General features: G+C 39.3%; 1 long non-coding RNA gene across 1 annotated transcript; it reads left to right on the forward strand.

The window, feature by feature from the left end:
* The first annotated feature begins 432 nt into the window (after positions 1-432).
* Positions 433-4,253, forward strand: LOC146801689 (uncharacterized). The gene is made up of 3 exons (XR_014968063.1): positions 433-527; positions 795-902; positions 2,782-4,253. It is a non-coding gene; the product is annotated as an uncharacterized LOC146801689 (long non-coding RNA).
* The last annotated feature ends 5,952 nt before the right edge of the window (positions 4,254-10,205 follow it).

Raw genomic sequence — 10,205 nt, forward strand, 5'->3', positions numbered from 1 at the left:
TTTTTTTTTTTTTTTATCTCCAACAGTGAACATCTTTTCACAACAACCTTTTAACCTCCAGCAAACATCAGTATAAAGGCACGATAACAAAATACCTACTAGAAAAGGTATGTTTTCTTTCCCATTTTATTATAACGATACATTAGAAATCCTTTCTTTTGCAATTATTCCTCCTGTATCGTACCTAATTTGAAAACTAATGGATAGTTTTGAGAAACAATATTCAATTTCTTCTGTAGGAAAGAGCACCATCAGTGATATTTTTGTGTAGGGTAGGGGTACATATCTATATTTCTACTACAGTAATGTGTTTTAATTAGGACAGTATCATGTAGTACTAGTTATATTGTATGTCTGTTTAATTTTAAAAAAACTAAAGTACTACATTTCTACCCACCGTTAATTATCTTTTTTTCGCCTTTTTTAAAGAACAGAAAAGATTTTTTTTCTCACAACTAAAAATTTGAGCCAACAAAGAAAAACATCCTCTACCACCTCATCCACAAAAGCAAATTCTCAAAAACAAGGTATTTTTTTACAGCACGGATTCTTTACCTTCAAAATATTTGACTAACTATCACATAGCTAAATTTCAAAGAAATAATCAATGTAATTATGATTACATTTTCAAATTTTAGATTTATATTTCATGTCTAAAGAATGTATTTTTCATTACGGAAATAGTTATGTGCAGCAACTTATATCACATGTGCAATTTTTGTGGAATAATTTTACTAAACACATTTCTCAACATCGTTCTGTTTTCAAAGTTTATTCATTTTTCACTTTTCCAGACATTTATTTATCCATTCCCCAACAAATCACCTCAAAAGTGTCTACACAAACCGACTCAGCAATACCACTGAACAGGAGTCTGCCAGAAAACCAATTCGGAAAAAAAGGTAATTTAGACAAACATTGTAAGTTGCAACAACTTTTAAAATGTACCATGCTGTAGAGGTAACAATTTACTTTTCCAAAATCTGGAAGGTGCAGCAGTTGGGTAAGTGTTGGATAGTGTAGGGGTATTAATTTACTATTCTAACTCCAGGGGGTGCAACAGTAGCGTAAGTGTTGGATAGTGTAGGGGTATTAATTTACTATTCTAACTCCAGGAAGGTGCAGCAGTAGGGTAAGTGTTGGATAGTGTAGGTGTATTAATTTACTATTCTAACTCCAGGAAGGTGCATCAGTAGGGAAAGTGTTGGATAGTGTAGGGGTAACAATTTACTATTCTAACTCCAGGAAGGTGCTGCAGTAGGGAAAGTTTTGGATAGTGTAGGGGTAACAATTTACTATTCTAACTCCAGGAAGGTGCATCAGTAGGGAAAGTTTTGGATAGTGTAGGGGTAACAATTTACTATTCTAACTTCAGGAAGGTGCATCAGTAGGGAAAGTGTGGGATAGTGTAGGGGTATCAATTTACTATTCTAACTCCAGGAAGGTGCTGCAGTAGGGAAAGTGTTGGATAGTGTAGGGGTATCAATTTACTATTCTAACTTCAGGAAGGTGGATCAGTAGGGAAATTGTTGGATAGTGTAGGAGTAACAATTTACTATTCTAACTCCAGGAAGGTGCATCAGTAGGGAAAGTTTTGGATAGTGTAGGGGTAACAATTTACTATTCTAACTTCAGGAAGGTGCATCAGTAGGGAAAGTGTGGGATAGTGTAGGGGTATCAATTTACTATTCTAACTCCAGGAAGGTGCTGCAGTAGGGAAAGTGTTGGATAGTGTAGGGGTATCAATTTACTATTCTAACTCCAGGAAGGTGCTGCAGTAGGGAAAGTGTTGGATAGTGTAGGGGTATCAATTTACTATTCTAACTTCAGGAAGGTGCATCAGTAGGGAAAGTGTGGGATAGTGTAGGGGTATCAATTTACTATTCTAACTCCAGGAAGGTGCTGCAGTAGGGAAAGTGTTGGATAGTGTAGGGGTATCAATTTACTATTCTAACTCCAGGATGGTGCAGCAGTAGGGGAAGTGTTGGATAGTGTAGGGGTATCAATTTACAATTCTAACTCCAGGAAGGTGCATCAGTAGGGAAAGTGTGGGATAGTGTAGGGGTATTAATTTACTATTCTAACTCCAGGAAGGTGCATCAGTAGGGAAAGTGTTGGATACTGTAGGGGTATCAATTTACTATTCTAACTCCAGGATGGTGCAGCAGTAGGGTAAGTGTTGGATAGTGTAGGGGTATTAATTTACTATTCTAACTCCAGGAAGGTGCATCAGTAGGGAAAGTGTGGGATAGTGTAGGGGTATCAATTTACTATTCTAACTCCAGGAAGGTGCTGCAGTAGGGAAAGTGTTGGATAGTGTAGGGGTATCAATTTACTATTCTAACTCCAGGAAGGTGCAGCAGTAGGGTAAGTGTTGGATAGTGTAGGTGTATTAATTTACTATTCTAACTCCATGAAGGTGCTGCAGTAGGGAAAGTGTGGGATAGTGTAGGGGTATTAATTTAATATTCTAACTCCATGAAGGAGCTGCAGTGGTGAAAGTGTTGGATAGTGTAGGGGTATTAATTTACTATTCTAACTCCAGGAAGGTGCATCAGTAGGGAAAGTGTTGGATAGTGTAGGGGTATCAATTTACTATTCTAACTCCAGGAAGGTGCAGCAGTAGGGTAAGTGTTGGATAGTGTAGGGATAACAATGTGCTATTCTTACTCCATGAAGATGCATCAGTAGGCAAAATAAAGGATTGAGTACATGTTATGTTTTGTATACAAATATTAATAAATATCAAGCTAAATGTTTTATCTTTTCTCCTTTTTTCAGATAATGTCTAGCCTTGGAGCAGCCAACTTCGTTAAATCCAGGAAGGGCAAAAATCTGTTAAACCATGGTGGATACATATATAGTAAGGAAAGAATAAGTTTAACTAGAAATCATTGGAGGTGCGTGCAATACTACACTACCCATTGCAGTGGCAGAGCGGTTACTGTTGATAATTTGGTTGTGAAAACCACAGAACATAACCACTCTGCCTCTGCAATGGATGTAGAAATCAGAGAGACAATTAATGAGATGAAAGCTATTGCAAGCACCTCCAATGATTCTACAGGATCCATTTTAAGGGAGGTTGCACAGCATGTCCCTAGTCATGTTGCTAGCAACATGCCTATAATACCCAATTTGAGAAGAATTATTCAGAGACAAAAGCAGGCAAGTAATATTCAATTGTCTACACCACATACATTCTCTGACATTAGAATTCCTCATGATCTTTCTATTTCTTTTTCTGATGAACCTTTCCTTCTGCATGACAACGAAAACCCTCAGAAACGTATTTTAATTTTTAGTACCCCCCGTAACCTTGCTAAGTTAGAAAGTAGTGAAATTTGGATGATGGATGGGACGTTTAAAAGTACACCCCATCCTTTCACTCAAATTTACACTATACATGCTAAGATTAACAATAGTGTAATTCCCTTAGTGTATAGTTTGCTACCTGATAAGACTTCTGCAACATACACTGAACTTTTATCAGTGATTAAAAGCAAAACATCTGCAAGTCCTCGAAAAATAATAATCGATTTCGAATTGAGCATGATCAATGTGATCACCAAAACGTACACGGATACCCAAATTCAGGGATGTTTTTTCCATTTTTCGCAGGCATTTTGGCGTAAACTACAAAAAACATCCCTAGTTGCAGAATATTCTCGGGATAGCAAATTACAGTTTGAACTAAAAAAATTAACTGCACTTTGTTTTGTTCCTCCCGAAAGTGTGGACGAGTACTACACTGCAATTATAGAATCTGTTTATTATACGAGTAATGAGGAAAAATTGGCACCCATTCTAAATTATTTTGAGGACACATGGATTGGACACCTAAGCAGATCGGGTCGCAGGAGGAAGCCACGATTCCATGTGGAGTGGTGGAACTGCTACACGAGTTGTTTAGAGGGAGAGGCCAAAACAAACAATGCCATTGAGGGGTGGCATAACTCCTTCAATCATACAATTGGAAAACCACATCCGAACTTCTACTCATTTTTGGAAACTTTGAAGAAGGAGCAAAGTTTCCAAGAAATGAGATTAGCACAAACACTCGCAGGTAGTCTAAACCCACGAGTAACAGTCAAAACAAGGGAAATGTCTGAGAGACTATTGGCAATTCTACAACAGTTTTCGTTGTGTGTGGCTATAGACTACCTCGAAAATCTTTCTAACATTCTTTCTTTTTAAAACAATGAATTTGCTTACTTTCCTGCTTTGCTAAAAATTATAGTAATTACAATGATTCAATTGGCATACAAAGATTTTTTTTTAAAAATTTTTTTCAAATTAATAAGTCGGGTTTTTTCCATTTTTTCAAACAAATCTTCATTTCATCAAAACTAAACCAATGTTGAAAAATTTTACTGTTCCATAGTATTCGAAACATTTAACATTATCGGTACGCCATTTTTCAAATTATCGAAAAAATCCAATTTAAATTCCGTCAAAACCAATCACCAAAACTCAATCCGAACTATAAAATAGAAATTAAACCATATTCCTTAATACACATTGCAGCTGAATTGTCATTTGTATTTCAAAATAAGATTTACAAAATATTAAAGTACGCACAATTTTTTTACCAAGAAATGAAGATCGACAGTACATCTTTATCTTCGGAAACAAAGAAATCAACTGTCTAAACCGTAACTTTTTATTTAGAAAGAGTTACATACTTTTTTAAAATAACTAACTTACTTTCAGCGACCCGACATAGGCATGTATTAATGACATTAATGTGGACATGTTTAACAACTTTTAAAACATCTATTAGTTTTCCAGCAACCTCCCCTTATTCTTTCCTTACTATATATGTATCCCTTAAAAAGGTTTAATCTATAATATCAACAGAAAATATTTCCTACCTGGACGCAGATCAGCTTCCTGCTGCTTCCTCCTCCGATGCTCTGCAAAATGGCGTATTACGTCGACGCACACGTCCTTACGTCATCGCGTGCTTCTCTATTTATGGCGGACTACTTTTTTACATTCAAATGTAATTAAATGTTAATATATGTAAATAAAATATTTATATTTTGTTTAAAAAATAAAACTTACTTTGAAAAATTAATTTTAAAATATGTTTAATTTTTTCATGTTTTTTAAATCAAATAAAATAGTGAAATAAATATTTGTTTCCTATCTTTATTTTTAATTAAGTTTTTAAATCTCCAATATTGTAATTTAATAACTGTAAAATTACTTAATATGTTCCTTACCTTGGCTCTATTGCCTTTTCCTTTCAAAACTTCCTCTTACTTCACTTTCTGTACCTTCTTTTCTTGTTCCGCGGGCTGTATATGCTAAGGCTGCCAAAATAAATAAAGGACAAACACGCTCATAGACTTCAATGGAAAACCGTGGGAAATAAATTCAAAAAGTAAGTTATAATTGTTATTTCTGATTTCTAAATTTTAAAAATTGTTAAATTGGTATAATTATTACTGTAAATATTTTTTAATGTTGATATTAATATTTTAAATATATTATTAATTTATTTATATAATAAATTAATCAAAAATACACTTCCATTTATTTATAAAAGGACACTTTCTTTTAAACATATAAATACTCTTGTCTTTTCATATGTGATAAAAATACTCTAGTATTTAAAAATAGGTAATCAATCATTTTTCTATATATTTAAATATTATATACTCTTTAATGTTTAAGAAAATTTATTTTTAAGTAGATAAATACTCAACATTTAAAATAAGTTTTTATTAAGTATCTATTTTTTATATTTTAAAATACTAAACTAAATGTTCAAGTATTAAATTTTAAAAAATCAAGTATTAATCATTTCTACATAATAAAATACACATGCATTAATATTTTGATTATCTACTCACTTTTTTGAAACTACTATAGAAACTAAAAATACTAAACTATTATTTTATCACCAAACAAACCAAACTTTTCTACCAGGCACAATACTCAAGTATTATTATTTTTATAAACTACTCACTTTTTTCAAATAAATATTGCTTTTTTTAAAAAAAATTTAATACTCAAGTATTTATTTTACTGCTAACCAACCAAACTTTTCTACCAGAAAAAATACACAAGTAATAATTTTTTTATTAACTACTGCCCTTTTTTTAATTAGAATTGCTATATTAAAAAAAAAAAAAAATACTCAAGTATTAATTTTAATGCTACCCAACTAATAAAATTTAGATAAATATTTTGCAAAAAAAAATGCGTTGTAATAGTATATGCGTTGTAAAAGTACTTGCGTTGTAAACACATGCATTGTAAATACATGCGTTGTAAAAGCATTACCACCAAATGCGTTGTAAAGGTATATGCGTTGTAAAGGTACTTACCATATAATGGAACGCGTTGTAAAAGCATGCGTTGTAAAAGTTTTAGCGTTGTAAAAAATGCGTTGTAATAGCACAGCGTTGTAAAAGTTGCGTTGTAAAGGTAGTTCCCCGGAATATAGCGCTACTCGCAATCAATAGCAATGAATACTTCAGAACGGAGCATTTAGAACAGAGCGCTACTCGTAATCAATAGCAATGAATACTTCAGAACGGAGCATTTAGAACAGAGCGCTACTCGTAATCAATAGCAATGAATACTTCAGAACGGAGCATTTAGAACAGAGCGCTACTCGTAATCAATAGCAATGAATACTTCAGAACGGAGCATTTAGAACAGAGCGCTACTCGTAATCAGTAGCAGTGAATACTTCAGAACGGAGCATTTACAACAGAGCGCTACTCGTAATCAGTAGCAGTGAATACTTCAGAACGGAGCAGTTCACGAAGCACAACGCTCCTTGACAGTCAATGGGGAACAAGGGGTGCGAATCCCTCGGAGGGGTCTCTCAGTCGTGGTGACCAGGGGACTCCCACGGAGAGGGTCTGGGCTCAGGGTGCGGTGTGGCTCCCAGCCTGTAGGGGGCGCACCGGGGTCAGTCCCAAGCCTCCGGGCTTACCTTGCTCGACGTCGGGAGGCGTCCACACCGGCTCCGAAGTCCGCAGGTGATCCTGTTTGCGACGGGGGCCGGCCACGGCCTCACGCACCTTCACCACAGCTGCGACGGCAGCGACGGGGCCCCGGGCTTCTCCTCGGGCCTCGCGACGATGAGGGGCACTCTTCCGGCCTCCGGGCCGCAGCGGTGAGCGCGCTTCAGCCTCCACGACACAGGGGGGCTCAAATTAAGCTGGGGAGCTCCGCGCTCAGCGGAGCATGCTGCCGGGGATCCCAGGCCAGGCCAGGGAGCGCAGGGGTCACAGCGCGAAGACCTGGTTGATCCTCAGCGATACCACAATCAGCTAGGCATGTAATTTCAAGGGTCAGTCTGGACACGCAGTCTCAGCATTCAGTTCCTGCAATCAGTTACTCTAGAAAGTCTTGATGGCGCAGATGTATCTGGCGCCCTTAAGGGGTTCTGTTACAGGGGGGTAGGGAGTGAGTTGGCGACTAGGTCCTTCCTAGTCAGGCTGGGCAGAGGTTCCCTGGGTCCTCCTACTGCTGGGAAAGATCAGTGGGCTTTACAGGATCCCTCACTCACTTAAGAGGCAGCACCTAAATCCTGTCACTCTCAGAGGCATAAGTCCGTGGCTAGGCCCTACCGCCTACACTCCTGCGTGGATTCTCCAGCTCTGCTTTACCCCACTGGCCAACTAACTAGAGAAAGTTCCCTCCCTCACTTAAGTAGCCCCAGGTCAGGTGACCTCTAGCCAAGGCGGCAAAAGTAAAACCACACCTCCCTTCTAGAAGGTTCCAGCACATTCCAGGAGCTTCCCCATTCTACCTATGGGACAAAAAAGGCGGGCTGGTGTTGCAACATTGTTGTGGGGTTCCAGCCAGCTCCTGGCAGCTAGGGTGCTACTATGAACTCTGCAGTAGCAGGGGTCTGTGGCAGCCATCTTGGGAGAAGGGAGCACCTGCACCTTAACACTGATTGGCAATGAAAAGGCGCCCGGAGACCTAAGTCCAACATCAAAATGAGGGTGGAAAAAATGAGGCACGATCAAAAATAGATGGGGAGACCACCCTAGGGCTGACAGGTCCAACAAATGTTGAAACGATTTGGCTAAGTAATATTTCCCCTTTAAAAATAACTTATAAACAGGATGTGTGTGAGCTTCTTCAGTGTTTATTCACACTCTAATTGCCCATTCAAAGTGTTGAAAGGCCAGAGAAGATCAGACAGAACTATTGTTGTTGATATAGATTCTGAATAACAGAGGGTTACCCTATCAACCATTTCTGTGCTCGTAAGTCAGCTTCTTTACAAAGGCTATCCATGTGAACATGAAATATTGTGTAAACTGAAGCACTACCTTTTCATAATAAGAGCGAAATCATTCTTTCCACAGTTCGAATTACAATTAATAAAGTGCTTTATGTTTTTAGGTCGAGCCTAGCCGCAGCGCGCATGTACTGCTCGCTCTGCAAGACTGCTGTAGTAGAGTATGGGACAGAAGCCGCTCCCACTCTCCTCCCATATTTTTCATTGGCTTGTGTCATTGTCTTTCGTGAATTTTCCCTTCAGATTCGTTAATAGTCTTCTTAGTCCCTCCTTAGTACGGCCTTGTTTTCATTTGTACCCTCCCATGGCCACTGACCCTTTTACTTCAGTTGTTACACAGGACCGTTATTTAGACTGTAAGCACTATTTACTTTATTGAGTTCCTTTTACTGCAGGCCGGACATGCGCTGCTTCAGCTGAAACCGTTTGTGGTTTTTTATGCCGCATGGCCACCCCTTAACAGGGGCGCCTGCCTTCAATCACTTTAACCCGGCATTATCCCATCTCTGTTTCACCCCCCAAGTAAAATGGATTTAGAAATGATTAGCAAATTAAGTCATGTGAATTCCAGGTAGCACATAATCTTGTGCTAATGGGCTGTAGCTGACAACAGCACATCTGTGTTATATGTCATTTGTACTAAAGCCACGTGACGGGTTGTTTTCAAAAGCCTGTTTATTAACACCACCACCACCACCAATACCACCACCAATACTACCACCAATACCACCACCACCACCAATACCACCACCAATACCACCACCAACACAACCAATACCACCACCACCAATACCACCACCACCACCATCACGAATACCACCACCACAATAAATACCACCACCTCCAACACAACCAATACCACCAACACCAATACCACACCACCAATATCACCACCAATACCACCACCACCATAATTACCACCACCTCCACCACCATCAATACCACCACCATTACCACCACCACCAGTAACACCACCACCAATACCACTAACACCACCACCAATACCACCACCAATACCACCACAGCCACCGCCAATACCACCACCATCAACAATACCACCACCACCAATACCACCAATACCACCACCACCAATACCAGTACCACCGCCAATACCACCACCAATACCACTAACACCACCACCAAAACAACCACCACCAATACCACCACAGCCACCTCCAATACCACCACCATCAACAATACCACCACAACCAATACCACCACCACCAATACCAGTACCACCACCAATACCACCACCAATACCTCTAATACCACCACCAATACTACCACCACCAATACCAACACCACCAATACCATCAATACCACCATCATCAATACCACCACTAATTCCACCAATACCACCACCATTACCACCACTAATATTACCACCATCACCACCAATACCACCACCACCAATATCACCACCACCAATACCACCACTACCAATATGGCCATCACCAATACCACCACCACCACCAATACCACCACCAACAATACCACCACCACCACTAATACCACCACCACCAATACCACCACCAATACCACCCTCAATACCACCACCACCAATACCACCAAAACCACCACCAATACCACCACCACCAATACCACCACCAATACCACCATCACCAATACCACCGTCACCTCCAATACCACCACCACCAATACCACCACCACCACCAATACCACCACCCATACAACCACCACCAATACCACCACCAATCTACCACCACCGCCAATACCCCATCACTAATACCACCACCAATACCACAACCGCCAATGCCACCAAAACCACCAATACCAGTACCACCACCACCAATACCGACACTGACACCAGTACCAATACCACCACCAGCAATACTGCCACCACCGCCAATACCAGTACCACCACCACTAATACCAATACCACCACCAATACCACCACCAATGCCAC

This window comes from Triturus cristatus, chromosome 8 (genome assembly GCF_964204655.1).
Source record: "Triturus cristatus chromosome 8, aTriCri1.1, whole genome shotgun sequence".
Lineage (NCBI taxonomy): Eukaryota > Metazoa > Chordata > Amphibia > Caudata > Salamandridae > Triturus > Triturus cristatus.